The sequence below is a fragment of the Anolis carolinensis genome, chromosome 4 (assembly GCF_035594765.1).
Source record: "Anolis carolinensis isolate JA03-04 chromosome 4, rAnoCar3.1.pri, whole genome shotgun sequence".
Classification (NCBI taxonomy): Eukaryota; Metazoa; Chordata; class Lepidosauria; order Squamata; family Dactyloidae; genus Anolis; species Anolis carolinensis.
Genome location: NC_085844.1, coordinates 204104770 through 204130295, shown reverse-complemented (window position 1 = coordinate 204130295; position 25526 = coordinate 204104770). Strand labels below are relative to the sequence as shown.

General features: G+C 42.3%; 1 long non-coding RNA gene across 1 annotated transcript; it reads right to left on the bottom strand.

Annotated features, from left to right (window-relative positions):
• Positions 1-1089: 1089 nt before the first annotated feature.
• LOC103279806 (uncharacterized) lies at positions 1090-21294 on the bottom strand. Its single transcript, XR_010005519.1, has 3 exons — positions 21099-21294; positions 19264-19382; positions 1090-3515 (listed from the first exon to the last, which is right to left on the bottom strand). It is a non-coding gene; the product is annotated as an uncharacterized LOC103279806 (long non-coding RNA).
• Positions 21295-25526: the final 4232 nt, after the last annotated feature.

Sequence of the window (25526 nt, the reverse complement as noted above, 5' to 3'; positions counted from 1 at the left end):
ACATCCCAAGCTGCTTTCAAATAGACAGCACACATTTCATCTTAACTTCTTATTTTTATTTTTCCATCAAAAGAACTCAGAGTAATAGCAACAATTCCTTTCATGCAAGTATGCTAAAATTTACAGCCATGTTTTGCCTGTAGTATTACAATAGTAATAGAAAACAATAAAAAGTAAATTAAAACTAGAACAATGAACATAATTTAGAATGCAACTAATAGAAAAATGAACCAAGAGCATAATTAGCTGCAGAACCACAAGACAATATACAGACCAAAGGGAAAAAATTAATTGATACTAAGAGTTTCATTGAAACATAATATTTTTTATTAATCTCAAAATGTTTAAAGAAGGGATATGGCCAAAAGCTAATTTGGCAGAGGCCTCCTTGTGTCTCTCTCATGGTTAAATTTGCTACTGTGTGACGAAATTCATATTGATCCATAAAAATGTTTCCTTTGACTTGGGTTTTGGAAAAAACATTTTTTAAATAAAAATTCTCAGAAAGATTAGTTGGAAGAACTTTTGAGATTCTTGAAAATAGCATTTACTGTCAGGGACAACTCCTGGATTCCACAGCCTTGAGCAATGTCAGTTAAAGTAATGTCTACAGTTTAGATGCACCCTTAGTTGGACAATTAATCATAGGATCCTTTCAGACATGGCAGAAACCTGAAAGGAAATGGATTAAAATAAGCCCCTTCCTCCCGGGTTTCTGTCTCCCAACCTAAATCTCGGGCTTTTCTTGAGGGGTGGCTTGATGCCATCCCAGGGCAAAAACGGTTGATGGCATCCAGCCCTCTATTTCCCCCAAAAAAAACTTACCAGAGAGGACTGCCATCCTCTGGCCCCTCTGCACAGTACTCCTCACATGCAAAAATGATGTCAGGAATGGGGCATGAGAAAAATCCCTCCTCCTCCCCCACATCCTGACGTGCCATTTTTGCATGTCAGGAGTACTGGATAGAGGGGCCTGTGCTGCAGGAAGGCCCCTTTGGTAAGTCTCTTGGGGGGGGAATGGGGCGCTGGAGGGGAGGGGATGGGCACACTCCTGCTCCTTCAGCCTCCAAGAACCTGAAGAACTGGGATGGCTGTGGGGATTGACAGGCTGCGACTGTGGAAAGATCTGGGCCTTAGCTTAAGGTTTGAATCTTTCAAGGTGTCAAATTAATGTGGAGCAAACTGGGAAAACTTTTAACTGAGACAGGTCCCACATTTTGGGCCTGTCTGGAAGGGCCGTAGTAAACCAGATGTCCCTGATATACCATGCCACAGAAGCATGGCTGAAAAGAAGTTTCTCCCCACTATACTATATCTGTCAAGGCAACCAAGAGGAAGGAGTGTCAAGCCAACCCTGACCGAGACTGCCTTCCACCTGGAAACCGATGTCCTCATTGCGGGAGAACATGCAGATCAAGAATAGGTCTCTTCAGTCACCTGCTGACACACCCCCAAGACCCTATAACTGGAGGACCATCATCCTCGGCCTACGAGGGATCGCCTAAGACTAAGACAAGGCAACCAGTAAACTGTCACTAGGCATAATACATTTGTCTTGCCTACCTGCCCCTGCATTTATATTGCCCTCACTGCTTCATCAACATTTTTCAGCCTCCCTGTTAAAAACAGCATCTTCAATTTAACTTGGGTTATGTTTATCAAATTTCCTTTAGAAGATCATTATATTAAGGTAAGCTCACAGAAGGATAATTCTGGTGGTTGGTGGGATTGTGAAACCCAACCTATAAGCTTGAATGGCCAAATTTCCCATTGTCGTGTTGTTTGTAATTTTCAGGTAAGGGGATGATTTGAAACCTCTTTGCCACCCAAAAAGCCAAAATCTATTCAATGGGGCATGACCCTGCAATTTCTTAATGATGTATCACCCAAGCCTTATGTTATGACCTTTGGCTTCAGCTAGGTAAACTTTATTGATGAAATCTATAGAGAAAGAGTCTTCTGCACTGTCCCCCTCCCCTTTTCAAACAATGACCTCACTATATAATTGGACTCTTATTTATTCTGTTTCTATCTGTGCCTTTAGAATCCCCCCAAATAACTTTTCTGGATCCATAAACCCACACTCTTGAAATGGGAGCTGCATACCCATAGCATCTTAACATTTAAAATATAAAAGAAGAGCATAATCCAGCAGGATAAATATCTTAAAATCCAAGTGAAAAGCAGGAGATAAAATCATATGCCATCACAGCTATATGTTGAAATCTTCACTCTTTGATCCATCCCATTATCATGTACATGTGCTGTTTTGAGATGTAATCTACTCACATTTCCCCCCTTTTTAGACTATTTCTATCAAGAGTGCCTGTCATTTGTGCAGGTGACCATTGCCCATGGCCATGAGCTTCTGGGACTCTATGCGATTGCAATACCAGTGTACACCATAACTGGATGTTTCTCAGACTTATTATTTATTAGATGACATGTTGTGTGAGAGGATGTTGATGGGTGTTACTATATGCCGTATATAAGATAACCTCTGTGTTTTGGTGAATGGGCTGTGGGTGAATTTTGAGTAGAGCAACCTGAATGATCCCTGTTATTTGATTTTTCATAGACATCACAAATAGTTTCCCACCCAAAAATTCTCCTCCAGGCCCAAAGGCAGTTTGAATGCATGGATTTCCGACCAAGGAAACTCCAGTAGCTCTACTTCCTGCCCCATTGCTGCCCTTGGGGTGTTCACCATACAGTAGAGTCTCACTTATCCAACATAAACGGGCCGGCAGAATGTTGGATAAGTGAATATGTTGGATAATAAGGAGGGATTAAGAAAAGGCCTATTAAATATCAAATTAGGTTATGATTTTACAAATTAAGCACCAAAACATCATGTTATACAACAAATTTGACAGAAAAAGTAGTTCAATACGCAGTAATGCTATGTAGTAATTACTATATCTACAAATTTAGCACCAAAATATCATGATGTATTGAAAACATTGACTACAAAAATGCGTTGGATAATCCAGAACGTTGGATAAGCAAGTGTTGGATAAGGGAGACTCTACTGTATCTATAAAACATGAATGTGTCTCAGTAGTAGCTCATCCTTTCCCCAACTGTGATTAGAAACATTTCTGAAGAATTATCATTCTTATCTTGAAGAGAAAAATAGGAAATAAACTATTAGAAAGTCAAAGTTGGGGGGGGGGGGGTAGAAAAGAAGAACAACAATAAAAGGAACAGGTCAGCAAAGAATATGCCAACAAAAGTAGAGCAGAAGGTATACCTTAGTACAATCAGTCCTAGAACAGTTATGCTCCCATTCATCTGGGCAACTAAATTCAACAATCACTATTTTTCTACTTCTTCCTAGTCCCGTGCATTTTATAAACCACGCTGGGATCTTTATTGGCTGAAGAGCAAGCTAAAAACAAATATGAGGGCTAAATAACCTTATCCTTTAAACTGACAAAACACCAGCCCACCTGAGGGAGAAGCAAGCAGTTGGTGGCATCTTAATTAGAGCACTTTTCTCACTTGCCTGTCTTCTGTGAAGAGAAAGATGACAAGGTCAAGGGCAGTTTAGCTTCTGTTAATCTATAGAGGTCACATCAATGAAGTATCTGTAGCAATTCTGCTATGGAAGTTTAAAATGGTGTGGAGGGATGTGTGTCCTCCTGCTTGGCGATAAGCTATTTCTGGATGAGAATAAGATGCAGCTAAGCCTATATAAGCTCTGAAGCTCTGTGCTCCTTCTTGTTGATATGGGGATACAATAGACATCTAAATATTAGACGCATGGTGTATTCACCTTCATTTAAAGGCGTTGCTGAAATTACTGAAGCTCAAGATGCTATGGAACAAACCTCTCTGTATTGGCTAAGTTAGGTTTACTGGGATTTTGCTTATACATTGCCCAGCCTGCTATATTTATTCCTTAACATGTTAAATCCATGCAAAGATATGTATTCAAATATTTTTTGACTTGTGTCTACAAAAATGTGGGTGTCAAAGCAAAGTCAGCTAATTGGATGAAGGCCAAATTGCTAGTCAGATACAAGCTTAGAATATGTCCAAATTATCTCAAATGCTGTAATATCTTGCCCATTTAGTGAATAATTTGGCATTCAATAACATTTGCAAAATATTTTAATATTTGGTAGCAATATCTTCAAAAAGCAATATTTATGATCAAATTGTGACCTCTAGGATGTAATCCTTTTTAAAACTCTCATCCCATGCACCCCAATCTTTCAATCTAATTAGATTCACATCAGCATATTATTATAGAATGCAATCATTCCTTTTCTCTAATAGCATTCATGGATAATTTTATTTCTTGTTCTCAGACTCCTATTCCTGTGGTGTAATTAGTGTCTTTGGCACCTTACGATGCTCCGAATGAGTTGCAGCTGCTAATTGCTAATTGAAAAATTAGAAACTCAGTTCGAAGAAGGATCTAATTAAAATAAAATTAGATAAAATCCCTCTGAACTGACATCTTCCTCTTTGTTTTCCCTCCCTTATTTCATGATCAGAAAGCCATTAGACATTACAGCTAATTGTTAAACAGAAATTCATTTTTTTTCACCAGCAAAAGCATTTTATCATGCACATAGATGTTTGTATTCATCTGAAATTCTCTTAAATATCTCAGTTCATCAAGTTCATACCCTATTTATTTATTTATTTTAAAAAATAGTGTTGAAATGTTTTTTAAACACTATTAACAAAGTAGTATGAAACAGTGGAATCAATAAATAAAAATATTAAAGACTGCATCTTTGATAGATGGAACAGATCTGGTATTTATTTATATATACATATATTACCATATCTCCCCGAAAATAATATATTAATTGTTGCCCCCTGTCGCACCTCAGACTAGTTCACCTTGCTGTAGACACCAGGCAGCACACAGTAGATAGTCTTTTGTAATTTTATTGAGCAAAAGCAGAATATATATAGTATCAAAGCAGGCAGAAATATAGTTCCAAAAGTAGTTGCAAAATAGAGTCAGTAAATCCAATAATCCATAGACAAAAAGCAATAGTCCATTTCCAAAGATACACAAATCCAAAGGTTACAAGGATTCACGAACTAGAGTATATCCAAAGCAGAAGTAGCATAAAGACAAAGACCATCCACCCTGATGAAGCGAGGATTTGCTTTGACAAAGATTTGCCCTTCAACACACTGTTTTAAAAGCAACCCAAAAATGCATTATTTTTCCTTTCACTGGCCTCCCTTTTCCCAGCTAATCTAAGACTTTGCTGTGGCATTCCTTTCCATTGTAAACGAGCAGTCCAAGAGAGCAACGGGCCTTCAGACCCGCCCTGGCCATCAAGGCCAAACTCTTCATTACCATTATCTCGCACCTGAACCTGAGCCTGAGACAGATCATTATTTCCCATGGGAATGTTTCCTTGGTTCTAATCCGTGACAGGCTGCATCTGGAACTCATCAACAGACTGCACTTCTGAACCAGCCTGTGTTTGAATCCCAAAATTCCCCACAGCATCATCCTGAAACTCATCTTGAATCCCATCATCTGACACCTGCATCTGTAATCCCTTTCCTCATCTTCACTCCCTTCACTCTGAAACTGCTGCTGAGTCACAACACACCCAAAGATGTGCTAGGTCTTATTTTCAGGGGATGTCTTATTTTTCCATGAAAAAGAATTCATTTATTGTTGAACAAAAAATGAACATTTATTATATACTGTACAGTAGTTGTCATCATAAACCAGCATAACCAGACAAACTGTGAATCCTATTAAGATTTTCTTGTTACTACCATTATTTCAATGAACAACAATCTGTGGTATGTACATTTACCGATCCTGCATGCTCTGGTGTTCTGTTTGGTGGGCATGCTGCCAAACAAAAACTTGGCTAGGACTTACTTTCGGGGAGGTCTTATATTTAGCCATTCAGCAAAACCTCCACTAGGTCTTATTTTCAGGAGATGTCTTATTTTTGGGGAAACAGGGTAGATGGGACCCAGGGATCCTCTTATATGAGAAGAGAGTGGTCAAAGATTTCTTGTCATTCTCTTTTCTGAAAAGAAACTAGCTGCACATTACAAACCCATGTCATTCTAGAACGTTTCTTGGGATGCATCTACAAATGTTTTTGGTTGTTTTACTAGTAAAGTATAGTGTACACCAATGGCACTATATACATAAAAGACGAGGAGGAGGAGGAGGAGAAGCTCTCAGTTCTTTTCTGTATTTAAGCTAGAAATACCTGTAGTTATTTCTTGGTTTTCTCCCCACAACTAATAACATTAAAATTTGAAAGCTGGCATGGGATTACAGACCCTTAATGACTTTGAAGGTTGAATTTTCTAATCCAAGAAATTTTTTGTCAAGCAAAGTTACTGTGATCAGTCAACTCATAAATGTATCTGCCAAATTCATAATAATAATGTTAAGTTTAATATTGATTGAGTTCTATATATATAGCATTTTATACAATTTTGCCAAATTTAGCCAAGCTGCCTTTATACTAACATTTCTAGAAGATAAATTCTCTTAGTTTACTGCAGAAAAAAACAATAGTTTTGTAGCATCTTAAAGACTAACTGTTGAGTAAAATGTAAGGTTTATGGGATATCTTACTATTGGAAGTCTGTGTTTTTGAGCATCTTGATTTTGAGTGTGTTGACAGCATTATCAGTGCTGAATATGCAAGATAAACCCAGACGGAAAACAGCTATGGAACTGCTGATGGCATCAGACACAGCTTTTATCAAACGGTCCTCGTTGCTATACTTTATAGCCATTTCAAAATAGAATGGGATGGTTGGGAGTTGAATCAATGCTGTGTGGCAAGTAAAGTTGTGAGGCAGTAACTCCAAAGTTTACCTAGTAGATTTATTATTGTTATTGTTGTTATTCTTTCAATGTCTGCATGGGCATCTCTTGGGGGTAGTTTGATTGTGCTTTTCCTGCCTGACAGAAGGGGGTTGGACTGGATGACCTCTGGGGTCTTCCAGCAGAATAGTACTGTTAAGTTTATGTTGGTTAAAATTCTCTAAAAATCAGTGGATGTGCAAATATTTCTGAAACTTGGGGGGAAATATGCCCTAGTTATATTGTATCATTGAAAATACAAATTCAAGAAGATAGCTCTTGTAGTTTATTTAAAGTTGTTCATAAAAACCTTTAAATTCCCAAAAAACAGTAGATGAGTGAAACATTCTGAAACTTGGGGGATAACAGTGATAAATGTGTTCTACCATTGTAGCAAGTTTCATCCCAATAGCTCTAAAAATGAGGGAGAAAGGAGACCCGGAAGGTCCCCCCTTGTCAAGACCCAGGCTGCAGAGCACCAATAACCATACACAGAGGCCAGAATCTATCTAATATCTTTATTGTAGGAGTATATAAAGTTAATAAAAACAAGTGTAGAAAATAGTCCAGAAGTAGACCTTTCAGGAAAGGTCAAAATTAGTCCAAAGAAACAATGTCCAATATGAAATATTAAGGTCCAAAGTTGTAATCCAGTAACCGAAACAGTCACTTTGCCAAGCAAAGTGAGGGGAGATGACAAGGTCCTTTAGTCCATGAAACTTAAGCAAGGCTAGGAAATAAACTTGATTCTTGGAACACTAGGCTTAATTCAAGGCAACAAGAAACGAGGAGCAAGAACAGGATCCGTGGCAAATTTGTGGCGAGGTCCGGGAAGCAAGGCAAGGTCCGTGGAGCAAGACAAGGTCCTGGAAAGCAAGGCAAGGTTGGAAACGGGATCAAAGGACGCGGGAGTAGCGTAGTCCACACACAACCTACTCCCGAAGCTGACGAATTGACTCCGCAAGGTTCCTACGTGGGCAAAACACCTAAATAGGGTCTCGTTTTCCCGCCAAAGAACAATTCTCTGGGGAACCAGAACCGAAAGCCATTCTCTGTGTCCAGATGCATGACTCCCTAAAGTTTCCCATGGGAAGCAGGCTTAATCAGCTGAATGCCTGGCAGCGATCCTAGTGCTCCTGCGAGACGCCTCCTGAGCGCCTTTCTGTTGTTTATAATAATCACGGCGAGAAAATGGGGGAGATTTCGGCTCAAGGCTTGTTTGGCAGACTTCTGGAAGGCAAATCTCCTGCAGGTGCAAGGGCTCCAATTCTGGCTGAAAAAGCTCCAATTCTGGCTGAAACGGTGGGAAACCTAAGTTTTCCTCTTCATCTGTCTCAACAGTGCCGGGAACGGGACTACATGGCCCATGAGTCATCACACTATCCCCCTCCTCAAGGCCCCTCTCCAAAATGGGCCCTCTTCCCAAGGTGCGGGGCCGCGGCTTGGCGGGGTAGGCCTGGTGGAAGCGGCGGACTAAGTCGGGGGCATGGACCGTGGAAGCGTCTTCCCAAGAGCGTTCCTCCGGGCCAAACCCCACCCAGTCAATGAGATACTGAAGGCGGCGGCGGTGGAAGCGAGAATCCAAAATGTCCTGAACCTTGAATTCCTCCTCCCCATCCACCAAAACAGGAGTGGGGGCCGGCCGGTCTGCATCAGGGTGCACACCTTCCGCTGGAAGGAGCAGGGAGCGATGAAACACTGGATGAATGCGCATGGAGCGCGGAAGTTGAAGTTTGAAAGTCACGGGGTTAAGTTGCGCCACCACTGGATAGGGACCAATGAAACGGGCATCTAGCTTCCGGCAGGGACGGTGGGAGGGCAAAAAGCGAGTGGACAGAAGAACCCGGTCTCCTACCTTGATCTCGGGGCCCGGCTGGCGATGTTTGTCAGCGTGACGTTTATAGTCCTCCTTGGCTTGGTCTAGTTGCTGGAGCAAAAGTTGTTGCACCGCTGTGAGTTCTTGCAGCCAGTCCTCAGCTACGGGAACTTCTGAGGTTTCAATGACAGGAGGAAAGAAACGTGGATGAAATCCGTAGTTTGCAAAGAACGGGGTTTCTTTAGTTGAAGCCTGGACACCATTGTTGTAGGCGAACTCCGACAGCGGCAACAGGGAAGCCCAATTGTCCTGTTGATAGTTTACATAACAGCGAAGGTATTGTTCCAAGGTGGCATTGGTGCGCTCAGTTTGCCCATCCGTTTGGGGATGGTGAGCTGAAGATAAACGAGAGTCTATGCCCAATAGTTTTTGTAGTGCTTTCCAGAAATGAGAGGTGAATTGAGAACCACGGTCTGTGACCAAACTCTTGGGCAACCCATGTAATCTGAAAACATGCTGAAGTAATAAATCTGCAGTCTCTTTGGCCGTGGGGAGGCCATCGCAGGGAATGAAATGGGCTAACTTGGTAAAAAGGTCCACCACCACTAGGATCGTGGTGAATCCGAGGGAAGGTGGTAGGTCAGTGATAAAATCCGCAGAAATTATTTCCCATGGACGAGATGGAGTAGGAAGGGGATGCAGTAGCCCTGAGGGCTTTTCCCTTCTTGTCTTGGAGCGCTGGCATACCGGGCAGGTATTGACATATTTGTCCACATCCTTGCGGATCTTGGGCCACCAGAAATCTCTTAGGATCAAATGCATGGTTTTAAATAATCCGAAATGCCCTGCTGGCTTGCAGTCATGACACAGACGAAGTGCCTTTTCCCTGCCCGGTCCTGGAGGGATGTAGACGTGATTTCTATAGCAAAGCAACCCATCCTTAAGCGAGAAGGGAAAATGTAGTCCTTGGCGAAGTTGATCTTGAGCCCAGGCATCCGCCTGTTGACTGGCCCTGATTTCCTGAGCGCAAAGGGGCCCTGGAGTAGAGGAAATAGATTCAATGGGAGTGGATTTGGTGTTCCCCACTGTAAGCGTGGCAAAGTTCTCGGGCTGCAGTAATTGGGATTCAAAGGTCTCTCTGCATCCTGCAGCATATTCTGGTTTCCGTGATAGAGCATCTGCTTGCTTGGTCTGAGCTGGGGTTACATAATGGATCTGGAAGTCAAAACGCTCAAAGAATAAAGCCCAGCGCTGCTGCCTCTGATTTAACTTGCGGGCAGTTCTTAGATGTTCTAGATTCCGATGATCAGTATGGACCTCAATGGGAAATTTGGCCCCTTCTAACCAATGTCTCCAAGTTTCGAAGGCTGCCTTTATGGCCAAAAGTTCTTTTTCCCAAATAGTGTAATTTCTCTCTGGGGCTGTTAGTTGACGGGAGTAAAAAGCACAAGGGTGAAGATGATCTCCCACTGGTTGCAAGAGTACAGCCCCAATTGCCACATCGGAGGCGTCAGCCTGCACAACAAAAGGGGTTTTAGGATCTGGGTGCTGAAGGATTGGCTGGGACGTGAATAATTTCTTTAGTTGCTGGAACCCTTTCTCTGCTTGCTCCGTCCAGCGGAAAGGCTGTTTCCCACGGATGCAGCTGGTGATTGGATCAGACCAGCGGGCAAAGTCTGGAATGAACTTGCGGTAATAGTTCGCGAACCCCAAGAAACGCTGCACCTCTTTCTTGTTGCTTGGCGCCCGCCATTCCAGTACTGCTGAAACCTTTGCCGGGTCCATGGAGAGCCCTAGTGGCGAGACACGGTATCCCAGGAAATCTACCTCTTGTAGATCAAAAGCGCATTTTTCCAGCTTGGCATAAAGTCCATGATCCCGCAATCGTTGTAACACCATTCTGACGTGGTTCTCATGTTCTGATTGTGATCTAGAAAACACCAAAAAATCGTCCAAGTAGATGATCAAGAACCGATCTAGATAATCCTGGAAGATATCATTGACAAAATGCTGGAACGTTGCGGGAGCTCCACATAAACCGAAATTCATGACCAGGGACTCGAATAATCCGAATTTAGTCTGGAAGGCGGTTTTCCACTCATCCCCCTCCCTGATGCGAACTAGATTATAAGCCCCCCGAAGATCCAGCTTGGTGTAAACCTTGGCCCCTCGAAGCCGGTCTAATAGGTCCGAGATCAAAGGCAGGGGATAGCGGTTCCGCTTAGTGATATTGTTCAATGCTCTATAGTCCACCACCAAGCGTAGGTCCCCTGACTTCTTTTTCACAAACATCACTGGGGAAGCGGCTGGGGATTGAGAGGGTCTGATGAACCCCTTGTGGAGGTTTGACTCTATGAACTCCCTGAGAGCTTCTTGCTCTGGTTCAGTCAGGGAGTAGAGGTGTCCTCGCGGGATCGGGGCCCCCTCCACCAAGTCAATGGCACAATCATAAGGCCTATGCAGGGGCAGTTTCTCGGCTTCCTTCTCATTGAAAACATCCCAAAAGTCTGAGTATTTCTTGGGCAAGGTGATGATGGATTCAGCGTCTGTGGCATGGCAGACCTTGGCTACAAGACAATGGTTTTGGCAATATTTAGAAGCAAACTGCAGTTCTCTGTTGGTCCAAGAGATGCTGGGGTTGTGGAGTGTCAGCCATGGAATCCCTAGAATCACAGGAAAATGAGGAACCTCGGTAACAAAGAAGGAAATCTCTTCCATATGTTCCCTTATCCACATTCTGGTGGGTTCAGTCCATTGGCTTACTGGACCTGTCTTTAGGGGACGGCCATCTATGGCTTGCACCACCCGGGCATTCTTGAAATCGTGATATTGTAATCCCAGAGAGTCGGCATACTCTCTATCAATGAAATTGTTTGTTGCTCCTGAGTCTATCATGGCGTGGATCATGACGGGTCCTTTTTTCGCTGACCACAAGGTGACCACTAGGAGAAATAGGACCCCGGTTGGCGGCTCTTGAGTGGGGTTTCTGACCGGGTTGGCGAGCCTTTCTACGCCCGGTCGTTGGCTTCCCCCGCCGGCTTTGCGCCAGCCGCCCCGGCCGACTCCGACTCCACGGAGGACGCCGCCGCCAAACGGGCGGCGGGCTTTCTTTTGGCTGGGCACTCTCTGGCAAAGTGGCCCCCGTCTCTGCAGTACCAACAGAGGTTTAAACGTTGGCGGCGGGCCTTCTCGGCAACGTCTAACCTGGGGCGCACATTGCCCAATTGCATTGGCACCTCCCCGCTTTCTCTGGGGTATGGGGCTGGTGGCGGGGGTCTCCACACTGGACGTGGTTGGACGCCGGCGGGAGGTTTTGCCCCAGCTCTCCCACTCTGGCCTCGGAGCCATTGTTTTCTGTTGGCAAGCATGACTTCGGCTCGTAAACATTGGTCAATAAGTCTTTCAAGAGAGTTCGGAGGATCCACCTTGGAGATTTCTTGCAACATCTCGATATTGAGACCCTCCCGAAACTGTCCTCTGAGGGCTATGTCATTCCAACCGGTGTTTTGAGCCAGCACTCGGAACTCGGCTATGTACTGGGACAAGGGCCTGTCCCCTTGAGAAAGGCGCCGGAGTTTGTGGCCGGCCGCCTCTAAATTGTCCTCGATCCCCCAAGTCGCCTTAAGGTGATTTAGGAAGTTTTGCGCGGAACTTAGGTGTGGGGAGGCTTCATCGAACAGCGCCGTGGCCCAGTTGGCTGCGGGGCCGTCCAGGAGACTGTAAATCCATGCCACCTTGATGTCTTCTTTGGGAAACTCGGCATCACGGGCTTCTAGGTATGCCTGGCATTGACGACGGAAAACGTGAACCTTGGAAGCTTCTCCAGAAAACTTGGTTGGCAACGCCAGGGCAGGGAGACGGATTCCGCGTTCCTTCAAGCCCCGTATTTCTCCCTCCTGCGCATGGATCATATCACGGATTCTGTCCACTTCATCCTTGGCGATGGTGTAGCTGAGTGGCTGGTCTCCCGGCCCGGCTCCGGTAGACATTCTGGCCTAGGTTGATTGGTGCTTAGGGGGCGGAGTCAAACTGTCAAGACCCAGGCTGCAGAGCACCAATAACCATACACAGAGGCCAGAATCTATCTAATATCTTTATTGTAGGAGTATATAAAGTTAATAAAAACAAGTGTAGAAAATAGTCCAGAAGTAGACCTTTCAGGAAAGGTCAAAATTAGTCCAAAGAAACAATGTCCAATATGAAATATTAAGGTCCAAAGTTGTAATCCAGTAACCGAAACACTCACTTTGCCAAGCAAAGTGAGGGGAGATGACAAGGTCCTTTAGTCCATGAAACTTAAGCAAGGCTAGGAAATAAACTTGATTCTTGGAACACTAGGCTTAATTCAAGGCAACAAGAAACGAGAAGCAAGAACAGGATCCGTGGCAAATTCGTGGTGAGGTCCGGGAAGCAAGGCAAGGTCCGTGGAGCAAGACAAGGTCCTGGAAAGCAAGGCAAGGCTGGAAACGGGATCAAAGGACGCGGGAGTAGCGTAGTCCACACACAACCTACTCCCGAAGCTGACGAATTGACTCCGCAAGGTTCCTACGTGGGCAAAACACCGAAATAGGGTCTCGTTTTCCCGCCAAAGAACAATTCTCTGGGGAACCAGAACCGAAAGCCATTCTCTGTGTCCAGATGCATGACTCCCTAAAGTTTCCCATGGGAAGCAGGCTTAATCAGCTGAATGCCTGGCAGCGATCCTAGCGCTCCTGCGAGACGCCTCCTGAGCGCCTTTCTGTTGTTTATAATAATCACGGCGAGAAAATGGGGGAGATTTCGGCTCAAGGCTTGTTTGGCAGACTTCTGGAAGGCAAATCTCCTGCAGGTGCAAGGGCTCCAATTCTGGCTGAAAAAGCTCCAATTCTGGCTGAAACGGTGGGAAACCTAAGTTTTCCTCTTCATCTGTCTCAACAGTGCCGGGAACGGGACTACATGGCCCATGAGTCATCACACCCCTTTGCACAATTGCTTAATAAAAAGGTAATGAAATTTGTGTTATATCATTATAGTTATGATACAGACTCCTAACAATATTTTAGAAACACTTTAGAAATGATTCCCACCTCCCAATTTAGTAATGAGTATTGAAACATTTTTTTCATTGATTGCATGGCCTAATACATATGGTTACTCATTGATAGAAATTGTGTAGCATAGTAAGGTATACTTACTATAGACAGAAAAAGACTTCCCCTCCCTCCAGTTTGGCAGTACGACTCATTTAAAGTATAGGCATTCTGTGTTTCGGTCCATTGTTGTGATGTTTCATAGATTTTTTAAAAAATAATTATTTTCAGGAGTCTTCGTTTTTATTTCTAGGCCCATTTCTGGACTCATTACCATCTTGTCAACTATCCTTTAATTTTCTCACAAGACAAACCATAAGATTATATTTTTGTTTTTCCTCCTTTTGGATCATTGGTAGGTAAAGGTAAAGGTTTCCCCTGACGTTAAGTCCAGTCGTGATCGACTCTGGGGGTTGGTGCTCATCTCCATTTCTAAGCCGAATAGCCAGTGTTGTCCATAGAGATCTCCAGGTCATGTGACCGGCATGAGTGCATGGAGCACCGTTACCTTCCCGCTGGAGTGGTATCTATTGATTGTCAAGACCCTGGCTGCAGAGCACCAATAACCATGCGCAGAGACCAGAATCTATCTAATATCTTTATTAAGAAAATATATAAAGTCAATAAAAACAAGTGTAGAATATAGTTCAGAAGTAGACCTTTCAGGAAAGGTCAAATATAGTCCAGAAAAATAATGTCCAATATGTGATATTAAAGTCCAAAGTTATAATCCAATAACCGAAACACACACTTTGCCAAGCAAAGTGTGGGGAGAAGACAAGGTCCTTAAGTCCATAGAAACTTGGCAAATAGGCTGGAAGCAAACTTGATACTTGGCTAGAACAAGACTTGAAACAAGGCAACAAGAGTAAACAAGATCCGTGGCAAACGCGGGACAAGGCAAGGCTGGAAACTTGGTCCGTGGAACAGGAAACTGGAGTACGAAGTCTACACACGATCTCACTCCTCCAGCTGACGAATTGACTCCGCAAGGATTTCTTTGCGAGCAAACACCTATATAGGATCTTGTTTTCCCACCAAGGAACACTTCCCTGGGGAAACAAGAAACGAAACCCATACTGTGTCCAGATGCATGACTCCTTAAAGTTTCCCAAGGGAAACAGACTTAATCATCTAATTGTCTGGCAGCTATCCTGGCGCTCCTGCGAGTCGCCTCCCGAGCGCTTCTATCTTGATTATAATAATCCCGGCGAGAAAATGGGGGAGATTTCTGCTCAAGGCTTGTTTGGCTGACTTCTCGTGGCCAAACATCTTGCAGGTGCAAGGGCTCCAATTCTGGCTGAAACGGTGGAAAACCCAAGTTTTCCTCTTCATCTGCCACAATAGTACTAGGAACGGGACTACATGGCCCATGAGTCATCACATTGATCTACTCACATTTTGCATGTTTTCGAACTGCTAGGTTGGCAGGAGCTGGGGCTAACAGCGGGCGCTCATTCCGCTCCCGGGATTTGAACCTGGGACCTTTCGGTCTGCAAGGTCAGCAGCTCAGCGCTTTAACACACTGTGCCACCAGGGGCCCCAATCATTGGTATAAATAGTTAAATTCAACATGCAGAGGGAAATTGTTTACTGAGGTTGTAATTCTATACAGTTTGATGTAGAACTGTTTTTGAATTTTCCACCTTTCTCCAGAAATTCAAGCCAAGCTGGAGTGGGCAAGTGACTCTCAGCCTTCAGACTGCCATTGTCCAAACATCTAGACTGCAACAAAGTTTATAGAAGTGCAATGGGACTATTTCACAAAGGGACTAATTTGCACCAGGCACCAATGTGCACTAGGAAATCTTGCTGGTGTCCCAATATAGATCTTTACAATTCAATAAGGGTATATCTACATTGTAGAATTAATTCAGTTCGACACCACTTTAAATGCCATGGCTCAATACTATGGAATCATTTGAGTTATAGTTTTGCACAGGCTTGAACCTTCTCTGTCAAAGACGGCTGGTGCCTCACCAAATTATAACTTCCAGGATTCCATAACATTGAGACTGAGTAGGTAAAGTGGTATCAAACTGCATTAATTCTACAATGTAAATGAACCCTAAGAGGATTTCTTTGGGTCTCTACTACTTCGCATATAGATAGTAGACATGTGCAAAAAAATTGGAAAAGTCATTTATCGTAATGGATTCGTTTATCATATTACTATTGAACTGAGTTTCAAGGTGGTTTGGTGCTTCTGAATTAACCTTCCAATCTGAAGTGTTGGTGCACATCTTCGAAATACCTTCGGATAACCTTTGGATATATGATAAAGTGTTTTAATTCAACCAACCTTTGCTATTCAGGAGATAAATCCCCTTCCCGTCCTGGAGTGGTTGCTTTCTATGGGGCTCTTAAACTGGCGTGTAGAAGCGGCTTGTAGAAGTGGAGGGAAGCCTGGATTTGCCAGCTTGCAGAAGAGCAAGCCTGGATCTGTCTTGCAAACCACTTCCTCTTCCCACGCTTAAACCAGTTTACAGAAGTGGAGGGAAGCCTGGATTTGCAATGCCTTCACTAGGATCTCCCTTGCAATGTGCTAGCAAAACCCCAAACTAGAACTCTCCACCCAGGTTGGTGTGTGACTGATTTTCCACTTCAGGGGGAGAAGAACATTGGGAATGGGCAGGGAAAGCAAACTATCACCCTGCTAAGGATTTTCCACAACTCCCCCTATTATTTTAAATTACCCTGATATTATTATTATTATTATTATTATTATTATTATTATTATTATTATTATTATTATTATTATTGGCCACCCCACTTTTCTCTCTAGATTTGAGATGGAAAGGGACTCACGTTGAAATATATATAATAGTATCATTCTGGGAAAGGAAAAAGTTGCATTTTAAATCTATGTTTTTGTAGTATTCCTTTTAAAATTTGCTCTATATTTGTGTGTATGTGACATGTGTAAGCCCCACTCCTGAGCCCGTTCCCTCCCCTCCTGGTTAGAAGCAGGCTGAGCCCCATCAGAAGATAATCCAGTCCTAAATTATCTTCTTATCCCAGATTATCTGGCAGTGTGGACTCATATAATCCAGTTCAAAGCAGATAATCTGGGATCAGATCCTGGGATAGAGGAACAATGTGGACCTAGACTGCCCTATATCCCAGGATCTGATTCCAGATTATTTGATTTAAACTGGATTATATGAATCCCCACTGCCATATAATCTGGGATAAGAAGAAAAGGAAGCAAGGAGGAGGAGGGGGGAAAGGAGAAGAATTTTACCTTGGCTTCCGTTCTCTCTCCCTCTTTTGCACAAAGTTCTCCAACACTTTGCAAACCTTCTCCTCTGGAAGGAGGAGGAGGAGGAGGAGGAGGAGGAGGAGGAGGAGGAGGATAATAAGATATGTCCCCACTGCCGTATAATCTGGGATAAGATCCTGAGATATAGGGACAGGGCCTCAGGCTGGAACTACGCTGCCCTATATCCCAGGATCTTATACCAGATTATCTGATTTAAACTGGATTATATGAGTCTGCCATATAATCTGGAATAAGAAGAGAAGGAAGGAAGGAAGGAAGGAAGGAAGGAAGGAAGGAAGGAAGGAAGGAAGGAAGGAAGGAAGGAAGGAAGGGAGAGAGGGAGGAGGAGGAGGGGGAAAAGGAGAAGAATTTTACCTTGGCTTCCCGTTCTCTCTCCCTCTTTTGCACAAAGTTCTCCAATGCTTTGCAAACCTTCTCCTCTGGAAGGAGGAGGAGGAGGATAATATATGTCCCCACTGCCATATAATCTGAGATAAGATCCTGAGATATAGGGACAGGGCCTCAGGCTGGAACTACGCTGCCCTATATCCCAGAATCTTATCCCAGATTATCTTATTTAAACTGGATTATATGAGTCCCCACTGCCATATAATCTGGGATAAGTAGAAAAGTGACGATCTGGACCAAACTTGGCACACATACCCAGCTTGGGCAGCTGTGAATCCTGGGGGAGTTTTGGGAGGGTTGGCCCAAGACTTTTGGGATTGTAGTTCACCCACATCCTTAATACATTTTCTAATGGGAGCATTCATAAAAAAAACAAGACTGAGGTTTTAAGCCTCATAGGAAGAAGCAGTGGCCCCTTTTTGGGACAGCATGGTGTAGTGTAGTGGTTTGAGAGTTGGACTATGATTGTGGCTTCATTCCCCACTCAACCATGGAAACCCACTGGGTGATCTTGGGCAAGTCACAGACTCTCAGCCCCAGAAAACCCAATGAAACAGTTTCAAACCAGGAACAGATTTCCTTATTCAAAGGCTGATGGCCATTTGTCAGGAGTGATTTGATGGTGTACTATGTTTTCTGTTCCTGGGTGATAAATGTCATTTCCTAATTGGTTCTGTTATAGAAACATGGCAAAAGTTTATTACACTGCCAAAACTTTGTCTTTGTGCAAGGGACATGGTACTATGATAGCACATTATGGTTTGCTGGGACACTGTCCACTAATTTCACTGAGTTTCAGCCATAAAAACAAATTTCTGAAGTAGAACTTTCAAAGTAAAGACAACACAATGAAACAGGAAATAATACTTTCAAACCAGGAACAGATTTGTGCAATTACTAAAAATTGTTTCTTATATAAGCTATGAAAATTCTCCAATAATCAGAGGACAAGGGAAATGCTCTGAATTTTGGTGAGCTATCAGTGTTACATATGTTCTACTGCTGTACCAAGTTTGAGGAGGATAGCTTAAAAATGAGAGTGGAAGAGTCCTGTAAAGTTCCCCCATGCTGTTTTTGGACTGCGCATGTGCATCCGCCATTAATGAATTAATTTTGAATATTCTGAATATTCGCTAAGTTTCAAAAATGTGGGTCAAAATTCGAAAGTTGTTTCAGAAATGAAGCGCCAGCGCCCCCTACTTTAGAAGTGAGCATTGAACCATTTTTTTCATGGATCTCACATGCCAGATAGATAGATAGATAGATAGATAGTAGCATTAAGTAAAAGGTGGCAGAGGTGTCTGGTGTCAGTAGAATATAGTGGGGAGCTGGAACATAGATTAATCATTAGACTGAAGGCATTTTACCCTGATTCTCACTTTATTTATAATTCTGATACATCCACAATGTGCTATGATGTCAAGCTTCACAACAATGATGGTGAAAACTTTTCCTCTCTTATACTTTTTCTATTTAAAAGAAAATACTGATTTGTGGTTTTATAGCACATAGGTCATTGTCTCCTGGCAGTTTCTCTACAAATAGGAGGGCACAGAGCATAAGCAGAGCTAGGCCTCCGGCTTTTTGATATGGAAGAGCTGCAGTCTTAAATGCAATAGGCCATCTTTAATGAAAGACCCTTGTCTACCATGTCAACATGGCTTAGCAGTAAAAGGAACAACGCACTGCTGTTTTTATTCCTGGGGCCATTAGAATCCATTCTTCGAGGACAACAACTTAACATTTTTTACATTCTCTGGTAAAAACAAGATGCTGCTTCAAGGTTAAAACAATCTTGAGTGTCAAAATAGCTGATAGAAATGCAATGGCAAAATGTAAGTTATTATTTGGAGTTGGTCCACAGTTCAATGCTGATACTTACTATTGATGCAAAAGAATATTCTGTCCAATAGATATGCTCCCTGTAGGCATGTATATGATACCACCAAATCTTGCAGTACTTCTTTTCATTACTTTTATCTATACCGGTGTTTTTGGACACTATTTGTAGAAAAAAACCAAAGTTAGAAGGATTGTATAAGGATAAGGGCTACAAAACCATGTTTTTTTAAAGGACTACTTATGGTGGGATTTTAAAACTCACAAATTTAGACCCTATTAGTGCCATATATGTTATATCCCGTTTCACTATTTTATTATATACTAGCCATGCCCAGGCATGGGTTGCTGTGGTGTAGTCTGGTGGTATGGAAAATAAAGTTATGAGAAACAGCCTGGCATTGAAGCTGCAAGGCTGTTCAGTGCTATTGAATTTTGCCAACGGAGGATGCCCCTACATAGGAAGCAGCCTGGCTTTGTAGCTGCAAGGCTGTTCAGTGCATTTAAAGGTGGCCAACAGAGGATCTCCCTAGGTTTTTTGTTTACTGCATTGGAGAACTGAACATTACATAGATATATATTATATATATTATTATTTGAAACACAACAAGATGAATCCACAGCAGACACTCTGCTGCCTGTTGAATTGGATGACACGTCGGACACTTCCCAAGTATTTAGGACTGTGTGATGTATCGGCGAATAATGTGTGCAGATCCCAGTAAGGTGGCCTTCTGCAGCTGGCAGATGGTAATTTTGTCAGCTCTGATTGTGTTTAAGTGCTGGCCAAGGTCTTTAGGCACTGCACCCAGTGTGCCGATCACCACTGGGATCACCTTGACTGGCTTGTGCCAGAGTGTTTGTAATTCGATCTTTAAATCCTCATATCGTGTCAGCTTTTCCAGTTGTTTTTCTTCAATCCTGCTGTCGCCTGGGATTGCAACATCGTCAATCCATACTTCGTTTTTTAACATGATTGTGAAGTCAGGAGTACTGTGCTCTAAAACTCTGTCTGTCTGAATTCGGAAGTCCCAGAGTAGCATGATTGTTCATTCTCTGTAACTTTTTCCGGCTTATGATCCCACCAGTTCTTTGTCGCAGGCAGATGGTATTTGTGGCACAAGTTCCAATGAATCATCTGAGCAAGGGTGTTATGTCTCTGCTTGTAGTCTGTCTGTGCAATCTTCTTGCAGCAGCTGAGAATGTGATCTATTGTTTCATCTGCTTCCTTGCAGAGTCTATATTATTATTATTATTATTATTATTATTATTATTATTATTATTATTATTTTATTCAGTCCTTAGTCCTTAGGACTGCATAATAGTCCTAAGGATTAGGACTATTAGTCCTTAGGACTGCATTCACCCCTTTAAGACAGGGAAACCTGATACCCCTATTCTCTTAAAGGGCCAGTGTTATAGAAAGGGGGGGGATATAAAAAGGGGAAAACATCACCTCATACCCCCTCCCCTTTTGCATAACATTGATCCCCATTCTTTCAAAGGAGAAGCAATCATCCCCTAATGCTCCCTTTCCAGAGTATCCCTTGCCCTTTTAAGAAGAAGAAGGTGTGTCCCCTATTTCTTTTTTTAAAAGGAGAATTATGGGGTGCTAGCTTCCCCCATCTTTTTAAGATCTTCCCCCAAATCCTTTTCCTACACATTTCTTACTCCCTTCAATGGAAATAATACAGACTTTTATTAATTATTAAATTATTAATTCCCTCCCCCTTTCTAAATTATTTGTCACCCTTTTATGAAGGAGAAGGTGGGCCCTCCATTCTTTTTTTTTTTTAAAGCAGTAAATATATGGTGCTGGGTTCATCCAATTGAAAAGAATGGGGCTCAAGGTTATAAATATCTTTCTCTCTCACTCACCACAATGCAGGCACCTCGGCCAGGGCTGCTGTGGTTGCTGAAGGCAGCGTTGCTGGCCTCCATGGTGGAGGGAAGGAGGAGGGAAGGGAGGGAGGGAGGAGAAAAGCCTGTGCATACAACTCTCTTTGACACGGCCACAAGATCCTCTGAAAAATGTAGTTGAATCTGATCCCAGCAGGCTTCTGCACCAACCGATGTAATGCTTGGCTGGGACTCTGTTTACCGGCATGCTCTTAAGCCGCTCCCCTTGCAATGGTTGGTGTGTTTTGGTTTTTTTTTGGGGGGGGGGGGGGAGTTTATGTTCATTCTGGTTAATTTGTATAGGTTTTTTTTTTTGAGTGAAGGACATACCTTGGATGTGTTGGTGTATTGTGACCAAATTTGGTGTCATTTCGTCCAGTGGTTTTACTGCATTGGAAAAATGTACATTACATTTATAGATATATATAGTGTTGTGTAAGTAAATAATATTGTCACAGTCACCATTAAAAAAACCCATATATTCTCACAGCATTCTGATTATTTCTGTTTTCCTATTCTTTACCTTTCTACTCTTATCTGCTACTTTTACATATCCAATTTTCCCCTTCTTTCTTCTTCCCTGCCCTCTCCCCAGAAACAGTTGTACCTCTGCTCTTTGCATTATTTTATTTGTTCGATCATAAAGATTGTCAGATTCAGTTCCTTATATTTTCCTTTCCCTTTTACTCTGGCTATAAGTCCTTTCCATTTCGACTCCCAGTTCTCCTTAGGATGTCCCTCTGTTTTACAATGTCTATTGAAATTCTGAGTCTTATGGAGAGATGATCACTGTATATTATTTCAATTTAAACAACTTTGTATAGAACGTACTCCAACAAAATAATTCATTTTGTTATGATAGTGGCATTCGCAGTTGTATCTGAAAGTTACATTAGAGATGTGAATTGTATTGGGGAGTTAAGAATGTGTAAGCACTGTAATTACAATAGAATGCAGTGACTGCCATCCCAATCCCCATTTACCAGGAAACCTTTACTGTAATTGATGGTACCTTGTCCCCTGTCAGTTGAGAAGCAGCTGACTGATGGAACCATTCCCTCCCAAGAGTGATCTCCACTGTGACAGGGGGGGAGAAAAGTCAGTGTCACAATTCCCTCTCATGCCAAAGATTGTGTGAGGAGGTATGGGATCATCAGCTTCCCAAACAAAAAGCAAATAGATTCCCATTGACTGTGGCAGCTACTGCCCAGTCCCTTATATCCCTAAACTAGGGATTTTGTAGAGATTGTGAATATGAAACAATTGTGAGTGCATACTTCCAGGCTACCAGTTCTGTCCAACAAAATTCCAGTGTATGTAACTTTTGAGGTTGTTGCAGATGTAAAGATTCCATGTCTCTATCTACTATCATTTCCTCCCTGAGCCACTTAGATGTTTTCTGGATGAGCACCCTTTCCACAGCCAGCCAGTAGCTGGGAAGATTGGGGGTTGGCAAGGGAAGGTCAGCCATCCATCTCTATTCCTGAATCCACCCACAGGAAGGAAAATACATCTTTGAGGACCTCACAGAGATAGGTGGAGCATGTGGGAGAGGGAGACAAGATATATGCCTGGTGAAATGTTATGATCTGCTAGTATAGTGCAGGAACTTGCACATTTTGTACTCATACTTAAAATCTCAATTATTTCAACAGCTTTTTAAAATTAGTCTCATTTTTACAAATGCTACCACTGTATAGGAGTCCTCTTGGTGCAGTGGGTTAAACCGCTGAGTTGCTGACTGAAAGGTTGGCAGTTCGACTCCAAGAAGTGGGATGAGCTCCCACTGTTATCCCCAGTTTTTGCCAACCTAGTAGTTTGAAACATGCAAAATGTGAGTAGATTAATAGGTACAACTCCGGCGGGAAGGTAAAGGCGCTCCGTGCAGTCATGCTGGCCACATGATTTGCTAAAAAAGAGCATATGAACTAAGGGAAATATTGCTTTGAATATATTTGTTGAGCAGTGGTCCTATACCTATCCAGAAGTTGGCTGAACTCCTTAGTCTTTTTCTTTTGTTATGATGTAGCTTCTCTGGAAGTTCAAGAATTTGCTGATATTTAAAATTCTGATCATGACCCTTTGGACAGACAGTCTGTGGCACTCATCATTGCAGTGAATTTAATGCAAACACTGTTGCAGGGTAGATTGTGTTATTGCTTCTGACTCCTGCTTTATTTAATATATAATGACATTTTGTGTCACTGTGGAGATTAACTTTGGAGAATGGAAGCGCTAACATTCAAGGAAGTGCATTAACTGAATTAGGAAAACCACTCAAATGTATTTCTGAACCATGCCATGATAGAAACAAGAAAATAAGATAACAAATGGAAAAATAATGAAAAAGCTGAAGAGTTTGCAGACAAGTGAGTTGAACAGACATGGTCAATGCACCAAGCAAATATTATGTCAACCATCGCACAGAAAGCTGTTAGTTCCACTAATTCTGTCTATGCTTATCATGAACAAATGCTTGCAGAGCAAAAGAAAACTTGGCACAATAATGTGACACATGTAGTCGTGCTGAAGTTCTAGGCCAGCTATGAATGATGTTTCAACATGTTAATAGTCACAACACCCTGAAACTGTACCACTGTTGCTCAGATGAGACATGTTCTACCTTTAGCCTACAGTTTGTATGAGGTAACATTTGGCCTGGCATAACTGATTGTTTGCAAATGTGTTTTTAAAGAGCTGAACTACACATACAGTATTCATGTGGTTTTCTCTTAAGTAGAAATTGTGTATTTCTCAATAGCCTGCAATACAAGGATATGTATGTATGTATGTATGTATGTATGTATGTATTTACTTCACTTGTAGAATGCTTTTCTCATCCCAGATGGGGGACTCAAAGCAATTTCCAAACATATTATGGCAAAATTCAATGTCTACACAACAATAATAAAATACAACTATTGATTGAATCATAAAAACGCAATAACATTAACATTAAAGCATAGAGTTAAAAACATATTAATTTAAACATTAAAATCACATAATCCAAAAATCAATGTCCAGAGGCGTTCCAATATCAATAGCTATTTCACATAATCTCTGATCATTCCTTTAATTACTTATTGCCCAAAGGCCTGGTCCCATAGCCAGGTTTTGACCTTTCTTCTGAAGGCCAGAAGGGAGGGCGCTGATCTAATTTTGTGCTTGCTAAATCAGAATAATTGTATAAGTGGATTCTTTCCCTTTGCTCTCTGTTGCATGTTGTGTTGTCTTCACCCTCTCCCTGGTTATACTTCTGCTGATATCAGCACAACATGCCCATTATGGTTAGGACCTTTCCTGGAGATCTGCAGTCATCCTGCAACAGTGACAAGGGCTGATCTGTCTCGTTTTCTCAATCATGCTGTCCACTATGTGACCAAACACAATTTACCCTGTTCTAAGGACTGGAAGTCCCTATACATTTGTGTCAACAAATTTTGGAATAGCTATTGATGAAGGATAAGGAAGGAAATGAAAAAAAACCCACAAGATTCCTGTTGAATATTAAAGAAAGAAAAGTTATGACCAAAGACGATTTACAAAATTTTAATCTGGATATTTAGCTCAGTAATTCGTCAAAATGAAAACTGACAGTTAAGAAATCAGAAGACAACTAAGATCGAGGTGTTTTTCTATCCACATTTTCCTACAACATGATGGAAACAAAGGTGTAAGCAGTAGGCCTGTGTGATCAATAAAAATATTTCAATACTCATTACTAAATTAGGGGCAGTCACAAATATTTTCTAAAGTGTTTTTAAAATATCGTTATGGGTCCGTATTGCAACTATAATGATATAACAGATTTTTGTTACTTTTTCGTTATGCAATTGCCCAAGTGGGGAAGAAAATGCAAAAGGTCCCACCCTAAACTACATTTTCCAGAATTCTGCTCACTTCAGAATATTGGGGCTGGCCTCGTTAAAGCCTCAATGTGATTTTCTCTGCCTGTCTTTCTTTGGGCCGGCCATGTGCCAGACGAGCTTCTTTCTTGCCCAGCCATCTAGTCAGGCATCCCTCCCTCCCACCAGCCTAGGCCCCCACTCCTTAAAGGGGGTGCACCCTTTGGGGAAAGAGTTTGACTTCTCCCATGACTCTGGGCCTTGTCATCCTCCTTAGGGCATTTTGGAGGTAACAAATCCCGCACTTTTGAGTGGAGAAGCAGCGGGCATGACTGAGACCTGGAGCTACTTATGAGACTTGCCTAACTCATCCGAAAGTCATAGGTCAGTGTTTTGAATCTTAATTTTGTTGCATGGGCACCCCTCGTGTTTCTAAATATCAATTCATATGTATGAGTGTTATGAAATAGATATGACAAACAAGTTACAAACCAAGTTTTGCGCAGCCCTAGTAAGCAGCCATTAACTATGTGTTCACAGTTGGTGGGAATGAAATCTACAG